The following is a 19099-nucleotide window of genomic DNA, read 5'->3' on the forward strand; positions in this document are numbered from 1 at the left end:
CCCATCTATTTGCCATGAAGTAATGGGACAAGATGCCATGATCTTAGTTTCTTGTATACTGGGTTTTAAACTGGCTTTTTTACTCTTCTCTCTCACACTTACCAAGAGGCCCTTTAGTTTCTCTTCTCTTTCTGCCAGTAGAATGGTATCATTTGCATATCTGAGGTTGTTGATATTATTCACGGTAATCTTGATTCCAGCTTGTGATCCATCCAGCCGAATCTTGAGATAACATTACTCAATATAATGAACTTGGACTCCATTTGGTGTTCTTATTTCATGCATGTTTGGTGAATGTTTACAATGAATGAGAAAACAGGTCAAATTCTAATGATATGATGCTTCATGGATGTGAAACCATTCAAGTTACAGTGAGGGAAAGATAATTGTTTTTGTATTCTATTTTACAGATTGCAGCCTTATTCACACACATTATTTCAAGCTCAATAAAAACTTTGTATGGTTGGTATAACTATCACTATCTGGCCCATAAAACAAAACATAACCACATCAAAAACAAAAAACTGATATCTAAAAAAGCCCAAAGAAACAAAAAAGCCAAGTCAGGGTTTGTCAGTTACTCTAGATTACACAGGGCTTCAAAAATTTCACTTATCATACACTACAGCTACTGCTGCAGAAAGTTTTGTACAAATGAAATAAAGTTTGGTCTTTGATAATCCATGATTAGTTATTCAGCTTAATTGCACTGATCATTTTTATAGTTTACTTCTTAGATATTTGTCTTTTCCTTATTTTAGAAATTCATTATTCCAAAAATTAGGTAACAGAGATCCTAGCATCTGGGAGTAAACTGTCTGCTTTCTATGACATTTACTAAAAGCCAAGGAGTTGGCTTAGCTCATTAGTCATCTTTGCATAATTTTCCATTTATTTTCATTAAATTTTGAACTGAAACATTCATTTCAACTTATTTTTTCAAAGTTTTATAACTTTAAATAAGTTTTAATCTCCTATAATTTTAATATCAAAATGTTAATATATATTTAATATATAAATATTATATATTATAGTCATTAATCTACTAATAATATAATACATAAAGAGATTATTATAACATCTTATAGTTTGTTGTAAGTGTTGCAGGAAGGGGGACCCCTTCCAGGGTCTGAAACTGGGCTCTTATCTAACACTCGGAAATGAATTGGCCAAGGAGACATATGTGCTGACAAAGCAAGAGATTTTATTGGGAAAATGCACCCGGGTGGAGAGCAGTAGGGTAAGGGAACCCCAGAGAACAGCTCTGCCACGCTGCTCGAAGTCTTAGGCTTTATGGTCATGGGATTAGTTTCCGGGTTGTCTTTAGTCAATCATTCTGACTCAGAGTCCTTCCTGGTGGTACACACCTTATTCAGCCAAGATGGATGCCAGAGAGAAGGATTCTGGGAGGTGGTCGGACATGTGGGGTCTCCTTTTGACCTTTCCTTCACTCTTCTGGTTGGTGGTGGCTTATTAGCCCCGTGTTCCTTACTAGGACCTCCTGTCGTAAAACAACTCATGCAAATGGTTACTAGGGTACCTGACCAGGGTGGGCAGTTTCAGTCAGTGTGCTTCTCCTAACATAAGGAGCTTCCCTGTTGGCTCAGATGATAAAGAATCCACCTGCAATGCAATCCCTAGGTTCGATCCCTGGGTTGGGAAGATCCTCTGGAGGTGGGCATGGCAATCCACTCCAGTATTTTTGCCTGGAGACTCCCCATGGACAGAGGAGCCTGGTGGGCTCCAGTCCATGCGGTCACAAAGAGTTGGACATGACTGAGTAACTAAGCATATAATATGACTAATTCTCTTTTAAAAATACATCTTTATTAATATCTGATACAAATCAAATGACTATAAATATATTTTTTATATTTATCTTAAAAAATGAACAAGATCTATGATACCCAAATATCTGGCAATTGCTTTAAAATTCAGGGACAGACAGCCATACAACTTTTAGGAAATATTTTTGGAGAAATAGTTGTACACCATGTGTCATACTGCATGCATTTGTATACCTTGTTGCATTTAGTTCTCAGAACTGGCCTCTAACTTTGAAGTACTAGTTCTATCCCCTGTTTTACAAATGAGCATATGCTTTCAGAAATATTTGTAAAATTGGCTAAACTCACATATCTGGCAAGCAGAGAAACCAGGATGTGTCCTATGACTTTTATCCCAGATTGGGAAGTAGAAAGGGGAGGTATTCAGAATATTATTTCCTTATACTGCATAAGTTGGTCACATTGAGCAGTCTAACACTATGAAGGACATGTCAAAGTAAAAGTAAAATAAAGTGAAGTCACTCAGTCATGTCCAACTCTTTGCAACCCCATGGACTGTAGCCCACCACACTCCTCTGTCCATGGGATTTCCCAGGCAAGAGTACTGAAGTGGGTTGCCATTTCCTTCTCCAGAGGATCTTCTAACCCAGGGATCAAACTCAGGTCTCCCGTATTATAAGCAAGACGCTTTACCATCTGAGCCACCAGGGAAGTCCTGAATCAAAGGACATGTTAGCAGACCACATTGTCCTCTTTGCTTATTTGCTAATAGAGCTGCTTTGTGGAACTGTGTTATGGAAGCAATAAATCCATTGCTACTGTAACAAACTTCACTTTTCTTTCTTAAGGATTTGCTTTAAATTTTCAATTGATTTCAGCTTTTCTTATGCAAGTATGTAGCCTCATCAACTAGGCCACCAGTAATCCTTTCCTTTCACCTTCAGAATTTCCACCCCCACAAGGTACTTATCTTCAATAAAAACAATTTTCCCAACAGGAGGTACTTGTGAGAATTTCATCACAAATAATACTGCTGCTTGGAAAAAAAAGAAAAGACTAGTTGTAATAACTTATAGTAAAAAAAGAATCTGAAAAAGAATACATATGTATAACTGAATCACTTTCCTGTAATCCTGAAACTAGTACAACGTTGTAAATCAGCTACACGCCAATACAATTTTTTTAAATTAAATAATAGCAACTTTCTTTTGATGAACCTAAGGGATTTTTGGAAATATTATTGATAGAATTTTCACACAATACTTATGACATAACTGGAGGATATGATATCTACCATTTATTAAGCATATGCTGTGCATTTCTTTTTTTAATCATTGCAGTTAGCTATCACCATACAGACAAGGAAAGGAAATTATCTGATCTGAAAATTGGTCCAAAGTCAAATACCTATTTAGTGGTAGAACTACATGCAACTCCTGATCCTAAAGAACTTCGGTTCGGTTCAGTCGCTCAGTCGTGTCCAACTCTTTGCGATCCCATGAATCACAGCATAGTTAACTTACTCAAAACACACCAGCGTTTTAAACATGAATAATATTATCTCTTATTAGAGCCATCTCTCCAGTGGCTATTACCTGCCCGGCTGCCTGACACCGCGTCTGGTTGTGCGGGCTACACCAACTGTACTAGGAGACAGAATGCCAGTTTGTTAGACCTTGCTCATGCATTCTGGTGTCTTTCTAATCCAAATGCTTTATCTGCCTTTGTAGATTAGCATATGCTTTATATCTTGGTCAGAGGATGACAGAGTGGCCTCTTTATTGAAAGAGAGGAATGAAAGGCAGAGTAAGGGATGAGGAGAGCAGAGCTAAAGTTTAAAACTTCACCATTTTCTCTTTCATTCAAAAGGAGAGTAAGAACATGCTTAAAGAGGAGCAGAAAGAGTTTACAAGTATTGAACACTTCAATCTCCAAAATAACTCTACAAAATAGGTGTTGTTATTATTCCATTTTACACTCTTGTGAGAAGTTAGTAACTTGCCCAAGCACACAGAGTCAATGAATAGGAGAGTCTTGCACCCTAACCTTTCTGGCTCCAAGTATCATTCTTTAAAAGCCACCCACCTGGAGGACATTTTTCCTTGATAAGAGTCAGCAACTAGGCTCCAGTCTGCCAGGTTATTTTGGTTACTTCAATATTATGAAGTCCTAAATGGCTTCATATCTCTAGTAAGATCCCAAAGGGAGGGGTCAGCTCAATTCCTGTTATTCATTTACGTCTTGACTACCCTCACAACTTCACTCCAATCAGTAGGCTTGCATTCTCCCACTATAGGGCTTCCCTGGTGGCTCAGATGGTAAAGAAATCTGTCTGCAATGCAGGAGACCTGGGTTCAATCCCTGGGTTTGGAAGATTCCTTGGAGAAGGAAATGGCAACCCACTCAGGTATTCTTGCCTAGAGAATTCCATGGATAGAGGAGCCTGGCAGGCTATGTCCATGGGGATAGCTTTTCACTATCCAACAAGCCCCAAATAGGCTGAAGCTACTTTCATTAACATTAATAGGTAAATAATTAAAAACCCAGATAGGTTTATGTTTGCATCAAAACTACTAGATTCATTTTTGTTTTATAAAAATAATCAGTATAGGGACTTCCCTGGTGGTCCAGTGGTTAAGAATCCACCTGCCAAAGTAAGGGACACAGGTTCGATCCCGAATCTGGGAAGATTCTACATGCCAGGCAGCAACTAAGGCCATGCTCCACAACTACTGAGCCTGAGCTCCTAGAGCTTGTGTGCCACAACTAGAGAAGCCAACTTAATGAGAAGCCTGAGTACTGCAATGAAGAGCAGCCAGCCTCCACTAGCTGCAACTAGAGAAAACCCCGTGCAGCTATGAAGACCCAGAGCAGCCAAAAGTAAATAACTAAATAAAAATTTTTTTTAAATCAATATACATGAATACTTTTAGTTGAAAATTTTTAAATCTATTATTTATATTATAGTTGCTAACTTCAGTTCAGTTCAGTTCAGTTCAGTCTCTCAGGCGTGTCCGACTCTCCGCGACCCCATGAATTACAGCACGCCAGGCCTCCCTGTCCATCACCAACTCCCGGAGTACACTCAAACTCATGTCCACAGAGTCGGTGATGCCATCCAGCCATCTCATTCTCCGTCGTCCCCTTCTCCTCCCGCCCCCAACCTTTCCCAGCATCAGAGTCTTTTCCAGTGAGTCAACTCGTCTCATGAGGTGGCCAAAGTATTGCAGTTTCAGCTTCAGCATCAGTCCTTCGAATGAACACCCAGGATTGATCTCCTTTAGAATGGACTGGTTGGATCTCCTTGCAGTATAAGGGACTCTCAAGAGTCTTCTCCAACACCACAGTTCAAAAGCATCGATTCTTCGGCGATTAGCTTTCTTCACAGTCCAACTCTCACATCCATACATGACCACGGGAAAAACCATAGCCTTGACTAGACGGACCTTGGTTGGCAAAGTAATGTCTCTGCTTTTTATATGCTATCTAGGTTGGTCATAACTTTCCTTCCAGTGAGTAAGCGTCTTTTAATTTCATGGCTGCAATCAGCATCTGCAGTGATTTTGGAGCCCAAAAAATAAAGTCTGACACTGTTTCCACTGTTTTTCCATCTATTTGCCATGAAGTGATGGGACCAGATGCCATGATCTTTGTTTTCTTAACTTAGAGAACCATTTATCTATTTTTTAATTATTTAATTATTATTTAATTTATTTATTTATTTTAATTGGAGCCTAATTACTTTACAATATTTTAGTGGTTTTTGCCATGCATTGACATGAATCAGCCATGGGTGTACATGTTTCACCCATCCTGAATCCCCCTCCCAACTCCCTCCCCATCCCATCCCTCAGGGTCATCCCAGTGCACCAGCCCTGAGCACTCTGTCTCATGCATTGAACTTGGACTGGTGATCTATTTCACATATGATAATATACAGGTTTCAATGCTATTCCGGAACCATTTATTTTTAAATGAGTGTAAGTTTGATCCCTGGGTCATGAAAATCCCCTGGAGGAAGGCATAGCTGTCCACTCCAGTATTCTTGGAGAATCCCATGGACAGAGGAGCCTGGCAGTCTGCAGTCCATAGGGTCACACAGAGTCAAGCACAGCTGAGGTGACTTAGCAAAAGGTAACACTATAACTTAATTTTCCCAAACTTCAAATTCCTCTTCCTTAAAGGAAGGTTGTTAATAGCTGTCCTGTCTACTGCACAGGACTTGTGTATGTGTGTCGGGCCGGGGGGTGGAGGGGACATCAGAGGAGTTAATGACAGAAGTGAGAATACTTTTGACAAAGTATAGAGTAGTACTTTTAAATCTTGAGTTTCAGGCCTGTTTGTATAACACAATTTTCCTTTTTAAAAAAATTGAATAGATATTTATTAAGCCAACTATTTACAGTAGGAATGTTCTAGACTTTGGGACTATGCATAAAGATGAACCAAATTCTTTGTATAATTTTAAAAAAAGTTTGAAATTCGAGAAAAGTGAAGTATAATGCAGTTATGGAGGTTTGGTTTAGAATATCTATTTTGATTTTGTTCTCGTGTTGTATCTTTCCTGTGGAGAGCAGAAAGCTAAAACAAAATATTTCCAACTCATTTGCAGCTGGTGATCCAAGTTTGATCCAGGTTCCATATCATACGTAATCATAAGGAAACTTGAAATTCGAGCTGAAATAAATGGGATATTGGGCATGTTATTTGATCAATGTGGATTATAGCAAATGGGGCATGGCTCTGGTGCCAAACTCTGTCTCTCAGGGTTGCTGACTTAGCAGAAAATGACTTCTTGATAGTAGAAAAGGTAGCATAATGGAGGACCCTGAAGTTACAATGGTGGCTTCCAATTTTGCACATGAGTTTTCTTGATCAGAACATGATGACGCTATTCTAGAACCAGTGAGTGAAGTGAAGTCGCTCAGTCATGTCCGACTCTGCAACCCCATAGACTGTAGCCCACCAGGCTCCTCTGTCCATGGGATTTTCCAGGTAATAGTACTGGAGTGGGTTGCCATTTCCTTCTCCAGGGGAATCTTCCCAACCCAGGGCTCGAACCCAGGTCTCCCACATTGTAGGCAGACGCTTTACCATCTGAGCCACCAGGTAACTGTAGCTGATTTAGCAGCTCAGATTGAGACAGTCCTATGTCCACATATGTAGTGAGTGCTTCCTGATTTGGCAAACAGTTTCCTGATGAGGGCAGGAGAAGCAGCTTCTTTAGCAGTCTGACTCTGCAGTATAGACTTGAGAATAGATTCTGAAATCTAATCCTATAGATTTTTATCCAACTATTTTAATAATTCTGCAAACTATCTGACATGGAGAAGATGGGCTGAGTTTCAGTTGTAACATCTGCAAGGAAATGTTCTTTTGAAATGTAATGTCATATTTCTGATTTGCATTGTTAAATTCCTCAATATGCTCCAATGATTTTCATTCAAATCAAACTTAGTTTCCACTTTATCTTCAAGTGTGCATTCTCTTACATTTTTCTTTTACTTAAATCTTTCCTGCTAGTGCATTTCTCTTATAGTCGAGGAGGAGCTTTGCTGAGGAGGGACTTTATTTTTCCTGGGTGTAGTCATGTACTATGTACCTGTTTCAAAGCAACATTGGGCCTGCTGCTTCCTTGCAAGCTCAGTGTAAGGTAAACAGCGTGTATAATCAGACATGTCCCCTCTCACTCACTGCATCTAATCTTAAATGAAGTGTTGATTTTGTTCAAGTCTAAGGGCATCCAGTGTTTCTCACACCTTAATTTAATTGTGTACAGTTAAAATCACCAAAGATGCTGATTGCAGCCATGAAATTAAAAGGCGCTTACTCCTTGGAAGGAAAGTTATGACCAACCTAGATAGCATATAAAAAACAGAGACATTGCTTTGCCAACCAAGGTCCGTCTAGTCAAGGCTATGGTTTTTGCCATGGTCATGTATGGATGTAAGAGTTGGACTGTGAAGAAAGCTGAGCACCGAAGAATTGATGCTTTTGAACACACCAGGCCTCCCTGTCCATCACCAACTCCCGGAGTTCACTTAAACTCATGTCCATCGAGTTGGTGATGCCATCCAGCCATCTCATTCTCTGTCGTCCCCGTCTCCTCCCACCCCCAATCCTTCCTAGCATCAGACTCTTTTCCAGTGAGTCAACTCATCGCTTGAAGTGGCCAAAGTATTTGAGTTTCAGCTTTAGCATCAGTCCTTCCAGTGAACACCCAGGATTGATCTCCTTTAGAATGGACTGGTTGGATCTCCTTGCAGTCCAAGGGACTCTCAAGAGTCTTCTCCAGCACCACAGTTCAAAAGCATCAATTCTTTGGTGATCAGTTTTCTTCACAGTCCAACTCTCACATCCATACACGACCACGGGAAAAACCATAGCCTTGACTAGATGGACCTTTGTTGGCAAAGTAATGTCTCTGCTTTTTATATGCTATCTAGGTTGGTCATAACTTTCCTTCCAGGGAGTAAACGTCTTTTAATTTCATGGCTGCAATCAGCATCTGCAGTGATTTTGGAGCCCAAAAAAATAAAGTCTGACACTGTTTCCACTGTTTCCCCATCTATTTCCCATGAAGTGATGGGACCAGATGCCTTGATCTTCGTTTTCCGAATGTTGAACTTCAAGCCAACCTTTTCACTCCCCTCTTTCACTTTCATCAAGAGGCCTTTGAGTTCCTCTTCACTTTCTGCCATAAGGGTGGTGTCATCTGCATATCTGAGGTTATTGATATTTCTCCCAGCAATCTTGATTCCAGCTTGTGCTTCTTCCAGCCCAGCGTTCCTCATGATGTACTCTGCAAAGTTCACGGTTCACATATTGCTGAAGCCTGGCTTGGAGAATTTTGAGCATGACTTTACTAGCGTGTGAGATGAGTGCAATTGTGTGGTAGTTTGAGCATTCTTTGGCATTCTACCATTTATTGGAACCTGCCAAATGCCAAGTCACATGCTGAGAGTTGATCTTATAGAAATAGATGACATGATCCCAGCTTCAAGGATTGTGACATCTGGTAGGGGAGACACACACAAACAATAATAACTCAATATGATCATCTCTAATGACTCTTCCAGTTAAAAGTCAAATGAAAGTTTCCCTTTTCCTCATAATGTGTGTGTGTGAGAGAGAGAGCGAGCCCTTGCACAACCTCATATAGGAGCAAATTAATGCAGAAAAGTTCAAATGGAGATAGACTTTACATGGATAATCATGAATTAAATAAAAGCTATCATAGAAGACACAAGAATAATACAGTTTACTCACTGGATTTCATTTACAGTTAGTCTTCCATATGAAGAGAGGCAATCTGTGGGAGTTTCCCAGAAGCCTTGATGAAATTGAGTAACCAGAGTGAAAAAATGTTTCCACTTAATTTCATAATTATTATCATTCCTGAAATCACCTGGATTCTCATTCTCTGGAATGTCTCACACCATCACAGTCACCCAGGATATGACTTTCTTGGTGACTGTTTTCCTGATATGCAGGAAAGAAACTTGAGTATTCTCTGATAATAATCACATAGGAGGTTATCAAGTCCCAGGACTCAAACTCAGAACTTCTGACGACTGTGTCAGCTACTTACTAAATGTATGTTTGGTCTAAAATATGTTTGCCATAGGCAATTCACTTGATCCCTCTGGGTACTCTTTTTATTCATTGAACTGTAGTGACCATTTATGTCTACCTCACTGTAGAGTTGGAACCTTCAAAATGCTTGCACTTTTTACAGTTTCACAAATGCCAGATGAGGCTATATATAGTGTGGATTAAAATGATAGAGTGGTGAGTGCTGGAAATGAGAAGCTTCAATGAATAGAGATAGCCATATCAGTTCAGATCTGTGGGAGCCTTGGAAATTACTTATTCCACATTTTCATTTTACAGATGAGGAACAAGGGCCCTTGGAGACTTGTACCATTTTCTACTTGCACGTATTTCAGCTAAGTACTAAGAATTAGAAGTAACAATTAATCATGAAGGTATTTCTTGAGTTCAGGAATGTTTAGGTCAATAACCATTTCAATCGTCTGTGCCTTGTCTTGTTATTTCTACAGTGAGCATTTATATATTCTACTAATTCACTGGGCTAGTCCTTTCTAGATTTAGCTTTCTCCTCAAAAAATGCACTGTCTCAGGACAAGATATCTCTTGGGACAATAAAGCATTAACATTTCTTTTTAAACTTTAAATCAGTATATATGCATTTTGGAAATATCTAGGCTTCTGAATTCTGATGACTGTAGATTTCCTCCAGATTCCTTTAAGCATCTGCTCTTGAAAGAGTGACATCTTTGCTTTGTTGAGAGAAAGAGCCTACCTCCATACTGAGTCTGACATTTCTAACCTGCCCTTGTGATCCCATGAACTGCATACATCATGTACTTGAATTTGTTGTTGTTCGGTCGCTCAGTCATGTCTGACTCTTTGCTATCCCATGAACTGCACCATGCCAGGCTTCCCTGTCCTTCACCATCTCCATATTTGGATTAGGACAGCCAATAGTGTAGCAATGTCAATTTTCTGCAACTGATCTGGTGTTTCAATAGGATACAAACAACATCACAAAAACACTTTCTATAATTTACACAGAAGTAAGAAGACTCTTGAGAGTCCCTTGGACTGCAAGGAGATCCAACCAGTCCATTCTAAAGGAGATTGATCCTGGGTGTTCATTGGAAGGACTGATGCTAAAGCTGAAACTCCAATACTTTGGCCACCTCACGCGACAAGTTGACTCACTGGAAAAGACTCTGATGTTGGGAAAGGTTGGGGGCGGGAGGAGAAGGGGACGACAGAGAATGAGATGGCTGGATGGCATCACCGACTTGATGGACATGAGTTTGAGTGAACTCCGGGAGTTGGTGATGGACAGGGAAGCCTGGCGTGCTGTGATTCATGGGGTCGCAAAGACTCAGACACGACTGAGCGACTGAACTGAACTGAACTGAAAATAGATAAGAACATACCGGTGCTCTTGAATAAAAGAGAATAAAGTAGAAGAACTTGTAGTACCAGATATTGAGATCCATCATAAAGTTATAATAATTAACACAATGTTATATTAATATTTGTTTATTCAAATACACTAATGGAATTGATGTTTTAAAAAGTTTTCACAAAGGAAATGCTCCCTGTAGAAATAGGAAAACATATAAGACACAAACAACTGAAACAGTTATTGACCTAAACATTCCTGAACTCAAGAAATACCTTTATGATTAATAGTTACTTCTAATTCTTTGTACTTGGCTGAAATATGTGCAAGTAGAATATGGTGCAAGTCTCCAAGGGCCTGCCCTCATTCCACCCGTAGCCAGTGTCAAGATCGAAAAGCTGCAGGAGTTGTTAGGAGACAACTGTCTATGTCTCCCTCATTTTGTGCTTCCTCTAAGCAGAAACATGAACTCCTCTTTATTCCAGAATATATTTTCAAGGATATTCATGTGGCAAAGAGCTTTGGAAATGAGTAAGGGAAGGCTCATAGGTCATTATGAAATATTCAAGCTCCCGAAACTCAGCATTGCTCTACTATAATGTGCCTAAGTGTGTGCAGACGTCACCTGGCACTGCTTTTGCTGCCCCTCGGGAGGCAGGCCTCAGGAAACCTACGCAAATGGCTGACACACAGACTGTGAGTCAGAAACTGTCCTTCTTCACTGATCCTCTCTGACCTCACTGACCTAATGTCAGCTCCTGAACCCATAAACTGTGGCAAGTTAATAGATTGCAAGCGAAATCTCAGACCCTCCCCAGTTCTCCATAGTAGTCATGGTGACATTCACCAACATGCTTTCTATCAAAAAGAACTAACGAATGGATAAGAAAGCTTTGGTACATATACACAATGGAGTATTATTCAGCCATTAAAAAGAATACATTTGAATCAGTTCTAATGAGGTGGATGAAACTGGAGCCTATTATACAGAGTGAAGTAAGCCAGAAAGAAAAACACCAATACAGTATACTAACGCATATATATGGAATTTAGAAAGATGCAAATGATAACCCTGTATACGAGACAGCAAAAGAGACACAGATGTATAGAACAGTCTTTGGGACTCTGTGGGAGAGGGTGAGGGTGGGATGATTTGGGAGAATGGCAGTGAAACACGTATGTTGTCATATGTGAAACGAATCACTAGTTCAGGGTCGATGCATGTTATAGGATGCTCAGGGCTGGCGTGCGGGGATGACCCAGGGGGAGGATAAAGGGAGGAGCGAGGTGGGAGAGGGGTTCAGGAGGGGGAACTTATGTAAACCTGGGGCAAATTCATGTCAATGTATGGCAAAACCAACCAATATTATATTGTAAAATAATTTGCTTCCAATAAAAAATAAATAAATTAAAAAAAAAAAAAAGAACTAATCCCATTCCTGTTTGGTAAAAATGGGTTCACAAATAGGCATGTGATGCTGAACTAGCCAAGTCATTGTGTGGGACAGTATAAGAGAAGTCTTCCTGGATGGTTATAAATCAAAAAGGAGAGAGGAAGTCAAGGATGATCCTTGTAAACATTTCAACCATCTTACTTCAACCCTGGAAATAACAGAAACTATACATGCAAGAGTCCGTTGGACTGCAAGGAGATCCAACCAGTCCATTCTGGGGGAGATCAATCCTGGGTGTTCATTGGAAGGACTGATGCTAAAGCTGAAACTCCAATACTTTGGCCATCTCATGCGACAAGTTGACTCACTGGAAAAGACTCTGATACTGGGAAAGGTTGGGGGCGGGAGGAGAAGGGGACGACAGAGAATGAGATGGCTGGATGGCATCACCGACTTGATGGACATGAGTTTGAGTGAACTCCGGGAGTTGGTGATGGACAGGGAGGCCTGGCGGGCTGTGATTCATGGGGTCGCGGAGAGTCGGACACGACTGAGTGACTGAACTGAACTGATACATGCAAGAATGCAGGAACAAAATTGCAGAGATAAGAAATGATTCCTGCCATAAGGAGATGAAGTCAAGTTACCCAACTGCTACTATGTTAGAGAATGTATTTTCTTTTAATTGCTTCAGGTTCGTCTGTTTACTCTTATCCAGGTGTACTCTGCTGGCCTGGTTGCCTATGAGCAACGTCTTCTACTGACTCACAGTACATTTCCTCTTTGCCCACTAAAATGAGACTTCTGTTCCTACCACTATGCTGGCATACATCTCCAATTACTTTTTTTTGTTTTAGTTTTTGTTATGATATACACACAGAAGAGTGAAGGCAAAGGAGAAGGGGCAGCAGATGATGAGATGGTAAGATAGCATCACCAGCTCTACGGACATGAATTTGAGCAAACTTTGGGAGACGCTGGTGAACAGAGGAGCCTGCATGCTGCAGTCCATGTGGTTGCAGAGAGTCAGACCTGACTTAGTAACTGAACAACATTACATTCAGAATAGAAGGTAAAACTTATAAGTGTGATTTAAAAATTAAAAATAAAGCAAACCCAAATCACCACCCACATTGGTAACAAAATATTGACAGTATCCAACACAGGGACATCTTCACAAGAACAATCTCTCCCTGCCAACTACTCTTAAAGATGACTACACTTTAAAATTTTCTCATAAACATTTTCCTGCTTGTCTTTATAGTTTCGCTCCCTACACATTCATCCCTAATCAACGAGTTTAGCTTTGGCTGTTTCCAAACTTTATACAAGTGAAATTGTACTCTATGCATTATTTTACCTAGCTTCTTTGTCCATTTCTATGTGACACAATTTGTTATGTAAAGTTTCTACCTTTTTTTGCTTGCATTGTTGCTTATCACTCTATTTCATAAATATGCCACTATATATGTATGTATGTCCATCCACACATAGAAATGGACAAAGAAGTCGGGTGAAAAACAGTGTGTAGAGTACAATTCCACTTATATAAAGTTCAGAAACAGGTACAGCTAAACTAGTTGACTTTTGAGTTGTTTTAATTTGGAACAGAGACTAAAAATTTGGACATCTACATTCTTATAAAGATATCTTAGCACCTATCTCCAAAATACTTTCTAGGTTATATACAGAAAGGGGAACTTCTGGATCATCAGTTCAGTCAGTTCAGTTCAGTCACTTAGTCGTGTCCGACTCTTTGCGACCCCATGAACCACAGCACGCCAGGCCTCCCTGTCTATCACCAACTCCCGGAGTTCACTCAGACTCATGTCCATCGAGTCGGTGATGCCATCCAGCCATCTCATTCTTTGTTGTCCCCGTCTCCTCCTGCCCCCAGTCCCTCCTAGCATCAGAATCTTTTCCAGTGAGTCAACTCGTCGCATGAGGTGACCAAAGTATTGGAGTTTCAGCTTTAGCATCAGTCCTTCCAATGAACACCCAGGATTGATCTCCTTTAGAATGGACTGGTTGGATCTCCTTGCAGTCCGAGGGACTCTCAAGAGTCTTCTCCAGCACCACAGTTCAAAAGCATCAATTCTTCGACAATCAGCTTTCTTCACAGTCCAACTCTCACATCCATATAAAACATGTTTATTTTTAATTTTACTATGGCAAGCATCTTTTTTTAGTGCCATACCAATGAATCCTTCCACTAAAAGTATCTGAGATTGTCCATTATGATACATTCTTGAAACATTTGGTGGTGGTAAACTTTTAAACTTTTCCTAAACAATTGAGAAGACAGTCTCATATTTTTAATTTGCATATTTCTGATTACTAATGAAATTAAAGATCTCTGTACATTTTTATAGGCTATCTGGATGAATTCTGCTGTGATCTGCCTGTTCAAATATTTTGCCTGTTTCTTTATTGAGTTATCTGCTTTTTAAAGTTTATTTGTAGGAACTCTTTACATGTTCTGTGTACTTATTTCAGACACCAGTACCAATATTTTCTTCTAACATCTGTGGCTTTCATTTCTTAATAGTGTTTGAATGATATAAGTTCAAATTTTTAATACAAATTCATCACATTTTCCTTTATGATACTACTGTCTGGGTACTGTTTTAATAAATCTTAAATCTTAATGAGGTCAAGAAGACACTCAATTTTAGAAAAGCTTTAAAACTTTGACTTGTATACTTAAGGTTTTAATTCACATGAAATTCATTCTGTGCATGTTGTACAATAAAAGATCAGCCTTTGTCTCAACAGCATTAATCTCTACTTACCTGTGATGCCATCTCCATTATAAATCAAGTGTCCATTTATGTGGAGATTTGTTTCTAAATTCCTTACATTCTTCATCCAAGAGATGATGAGATCATAGTTCAACATAAAAGACAGAGCTGTGCTGTTTATTTACTAGAGTAAGGGAGAGGTTTGTTCTCAGAGAACAACCTCTGAAAGAATAGACTTATCGGGGTTTTTGGAAAATATAGACTTTCAGAAATTTAAGAGAATTGACGTGGAATTGCATGCTTAACTGGAAATGCATGCTTAACTCGGGTAAGACTGTTATTGACTGATTGGCACTCAGAGGTTATTAGAGTACATACATCACAAACTGGGGGACTTTCAGATGATAAGGATGATACCAAATTTGTTGGCCTACAAAAGTGTGCTCACTAAGGCAAATTTTTGTTGTTTATTTGGACAAGCTTAGAATTGGTTGTTTTCATGGTTAAAGAATAATTTATCTTTTCCTTTGTGAAAACTTTAAAACATTAGTTCCATTAGTGTATTTGAATAACCAAGTATCAATATAACATTGTGTTAATTATTGTAACTTTATGATGAGTCTCAATATCTGGTACCACAAGTTCTTCCACTTTATTCTCTTTTATTCAAGAGCACCGGTATATTCTTCTCTATTTTACTTCTGTGTAAATTATAGAAAGTGTTTTTGTGATGTTGTTTGTATTCTATAGAAACACCTGATCAGTTGCAGAAAACTGACATCGCTACAATATTGGCTGTCCTAATCCAAGTATGGAGATGGTGAAGGACAGGGAAGCCTGGCATGCTGCAGTTCATGGGATAGCAAAGAGTCAGACATGACTGAGCGACCGAACAACAACAAATTCAAGTACATGATGTATTCTTTTTTCCATTTGCTAATATTTTCCTTCATGTCACTCAAAAAGTTTTAGGTTTTCTTCATCTTGTGCATTTTTTGCTAGTTTTATTCTTAGGTACATCCTATTGTTTTATAATACAGTGAATGGCCTATTTATTTCCTAACTGCTTGTTTCCCATTCTTTTAACTTTTAGCTCTTTATCTTGCCTTTTACTTCGCCAGTTGAGACCTCTGGCACCATGTTGAATAGAAGTGGTGAGAGTCAGAATTGCCCTGGCCATATTTTAGACTACATCCCCTAGTTTCTTTTTGGAATATCATATGACTGGACATATGACTGAATTTTTATCAATGGAACTTAGGGAAAATTTTAGCATTCTACTTCCAGGATTTATTCATCAAATAATTACATGTACTCTTTCAGTTTCTGCCTCTCTTTTTCTATTTGCCAGAAGGAGAACACTCTGAGAACCTACAGGAGAGCAAGCAACAAGATGAAAGGAGCCTAGGTACCTGATGCCATAATGTTTACCATATAATCAGGAGTGCTCACACTGTACTGTCACAGATTGAGGACTGAACTTTATTGTTACTTAGTTTTTGGATCTTTACTGTTATATGACCTCAAAAGTTTTGCCTTAATTACATGCATGCGTGCATGCTAAGTTGCTTCAGTCATGTCCTACTCTTTGAGAACCCATGGACTATAGCCTGCCAGGCTCCTCTGTCCATGGGACTCTCCAGGTAAGAATACTGGAGTGAGTTGCCATGCCCTCTTCAGGGGATCTTCCCAACCCAGGAATCAAGCCCATGTCTCAAGTCTCCTGCATTGGCAGGGGGGTTTTTTGCCACTAGGGTCACCTGGGAAGCTCTCTTAATTACACACATTTATTTTATTAATTTCAGTCTTCTTCTTTTCTATTGTATCCATTTAGAGAGAGATTAGACTGATATCCTTCAGGAAGTAATGAAGACCTAGATGAATGCCTATTACATGGTTTCTAGCAGGTAGAATACAGGAGTATAGGAATCAAAGAGTGATAAGAGTATCCTCATCACCCATGACACATCTAAGGAATTCATGCTCTTTGTCTCTGCAACATGAATCTAAGTCTAAAGATCCTCTTTAGTATCAGGCAAGGGGCTATATGAAAGGAATGGTAGACAAAGAAGATACCATCTTTCACAGTTTACAGAGATTGAGAGAGAGGAAAAATAAAATATTAATAATATAATAGTACAGGCTTTATAAAAACACAGAGAAGAAGATTCTAAGTCAAATATAAATACACACACAGCACACACACATTCATGGGCTTCCCAGGTGGCTCAGTGGTAAAGAATCTGCCTGCCAAGCAAGAAACACAGGCTCGATCCCTGGGTTGGGAATATCCCCTGGAGGAGGGCATGGAAACCCACTCCAGTACTCTTGCCTGGGAAGTCCTATGGATAGAGGAGGCTGCCGGGCGACAGTCCATGGGGTCACAAAAGAGATGGACGTGATTTAGCGAGTAAACAAAAGCAACACACACACACACACATAAATTTACATGTTTGTTTTTTTGTGTGAGCAAGGGTGAGGTAGGGATTGAAAGAGAATTAGAAGAATTAAAAGAGCTCAGTCCTGGGTGTTCATTGGAAGGACTAATGCTAAAGCTGAAACTCCAATACTTTGGCTACCTCATGCGAAGAGTTGACTCATTGGAAAAAACTCTGATGCTGGGAGGGATCGGGGGCAGGAGGAGAAGGGGACGACAGAGGATGAGATGGCTGGATGGCATCACCGACTCGATGGACATGAGTTTGAGTGAATTCCAGGAGTTGGTGATGGACAGGGAGGCCTAGCGTGCTGTGATTCATGGGGTCGCAAAGAGTCGGACACGACTGAGCAACTGAACTGAAATGAGCAGAGGCAGAATAAATTTCCAGGGAGAGGTAATGACTGAATTTGTAGAAAGCAGTTGATCATGCAGACTGAAGATGAGAGTCATACTGGCAAATAACAGAGAAACTTATGTGAGGACAAGGAGATGTACAGATTTCCATTTCCAGTAAGTGGAACAGAGTTTTTAAAGGAAAAGGAATGTGCCAGAAGGTTAGGCTGCAGAGGAAGACAGAAGACAAAGCAGAAGCCTTTAATGCCAAAGATACCTGGGGATAATAGGAAGTCATCAAACGGTTTTAATCAGAAGAAGAAGGTGGTTCCCTGAGCACTGAGCACATTGAACTGAGAATACCCATTCACACAAACCTTATCCTCATCCACCCAGAAAAGAAAAACCCTCCCTTTGACAAGGAGCCCATATCTTCAAAAGATTTATAAGCTTCTGGAGACATTCCAGTGTAATACTCCAAGTTCAGAAACACTGTTCTTGTAAGAGAGAGAGGAGGGGAGGAGAGAAGAGAGAAGACTGCACTTTTGAGAGCTGCTGTGTTTCTTACTTTTTGGAGGGGGAGAGAGAGAGAGAGCAGATTTTGGGATAATCAGGTCCTGATTACAGAGACAGAGGGTATAATTGCTTCAGTAATGAGTTGTTTTAGGAACTAGGGTTTCTATTAAGAAAAGAGGACAAGAAAAACTATAGGAAACTCCTCCTGAGCTGGAATACTGGGTTTTCAGTTTTGCAAAGAATCAAAAATTAGCGACATCAAGGACAACATTTTGCTGAGATTATTCTCAGGAAATTAATTAATTAATCAGATCACTAACGTGCACTTGCTAATTAGCTCTCATTTAAAAGTTACTCCATTTGGGGAGCCATTAAGGAACACTTCACTCATGGAAAAAGAACACTTTCTCATTATCTTTGGGATTTCAGAGTTAAAAGCCTGGATGCATTAGAAACCTCCTTCCATTGAATGTATGCTCCTTTGGACTTTTTATTTTTATCACTGACTACTCCACTCTTGGTATTCACGTAGCACTTTTCCACAAGAAATCTTTGTGACTGCCTGAACTGGCAGGATTGTGAATGTACTAGTTAATAAAACATTGTGGATTTCAGGAAGCATGAGATTTTAGTCCAAGGAACTTTGAATTCCAATCCTGCCACTTACTTGTGGCCCAAGGCAATGAAACTTCTCTGGGGCTCAATTTGCTCACCTGTGAATTGGCAACATAAGGCCCCTGATAGAATTTTCTTACTGACTTTCATTGACAATGATTCTTAGCCCAAGCCAGATATTAGCATCACTTGATAAGCTTTTCGTAAAGAACTTTGACAGGGTCCCATCTTCTGAAATTCTGATTGAATGGACCAGCTCATTAATATTTTTCAAAAACTTCTCAAGTAATTCAAATGCACAGAAAACTGGGCAAACACTGCCTTCAACC

Source organism: Moschus berezovskii, chromosome 1 (genome assembly GCF_049115385.1).
Source record: "Moschus berezovskii isolate FMDL1 chromosome 1, NW_MosBer_1.0, whole genome shotgun sequence".
NCBI classification, from domain to species: Eukaryota; Metazoa; Chordata; class Mammalia; order Artiodactyla; family Moschidae; genus Moschus; species Moschus berezovskii.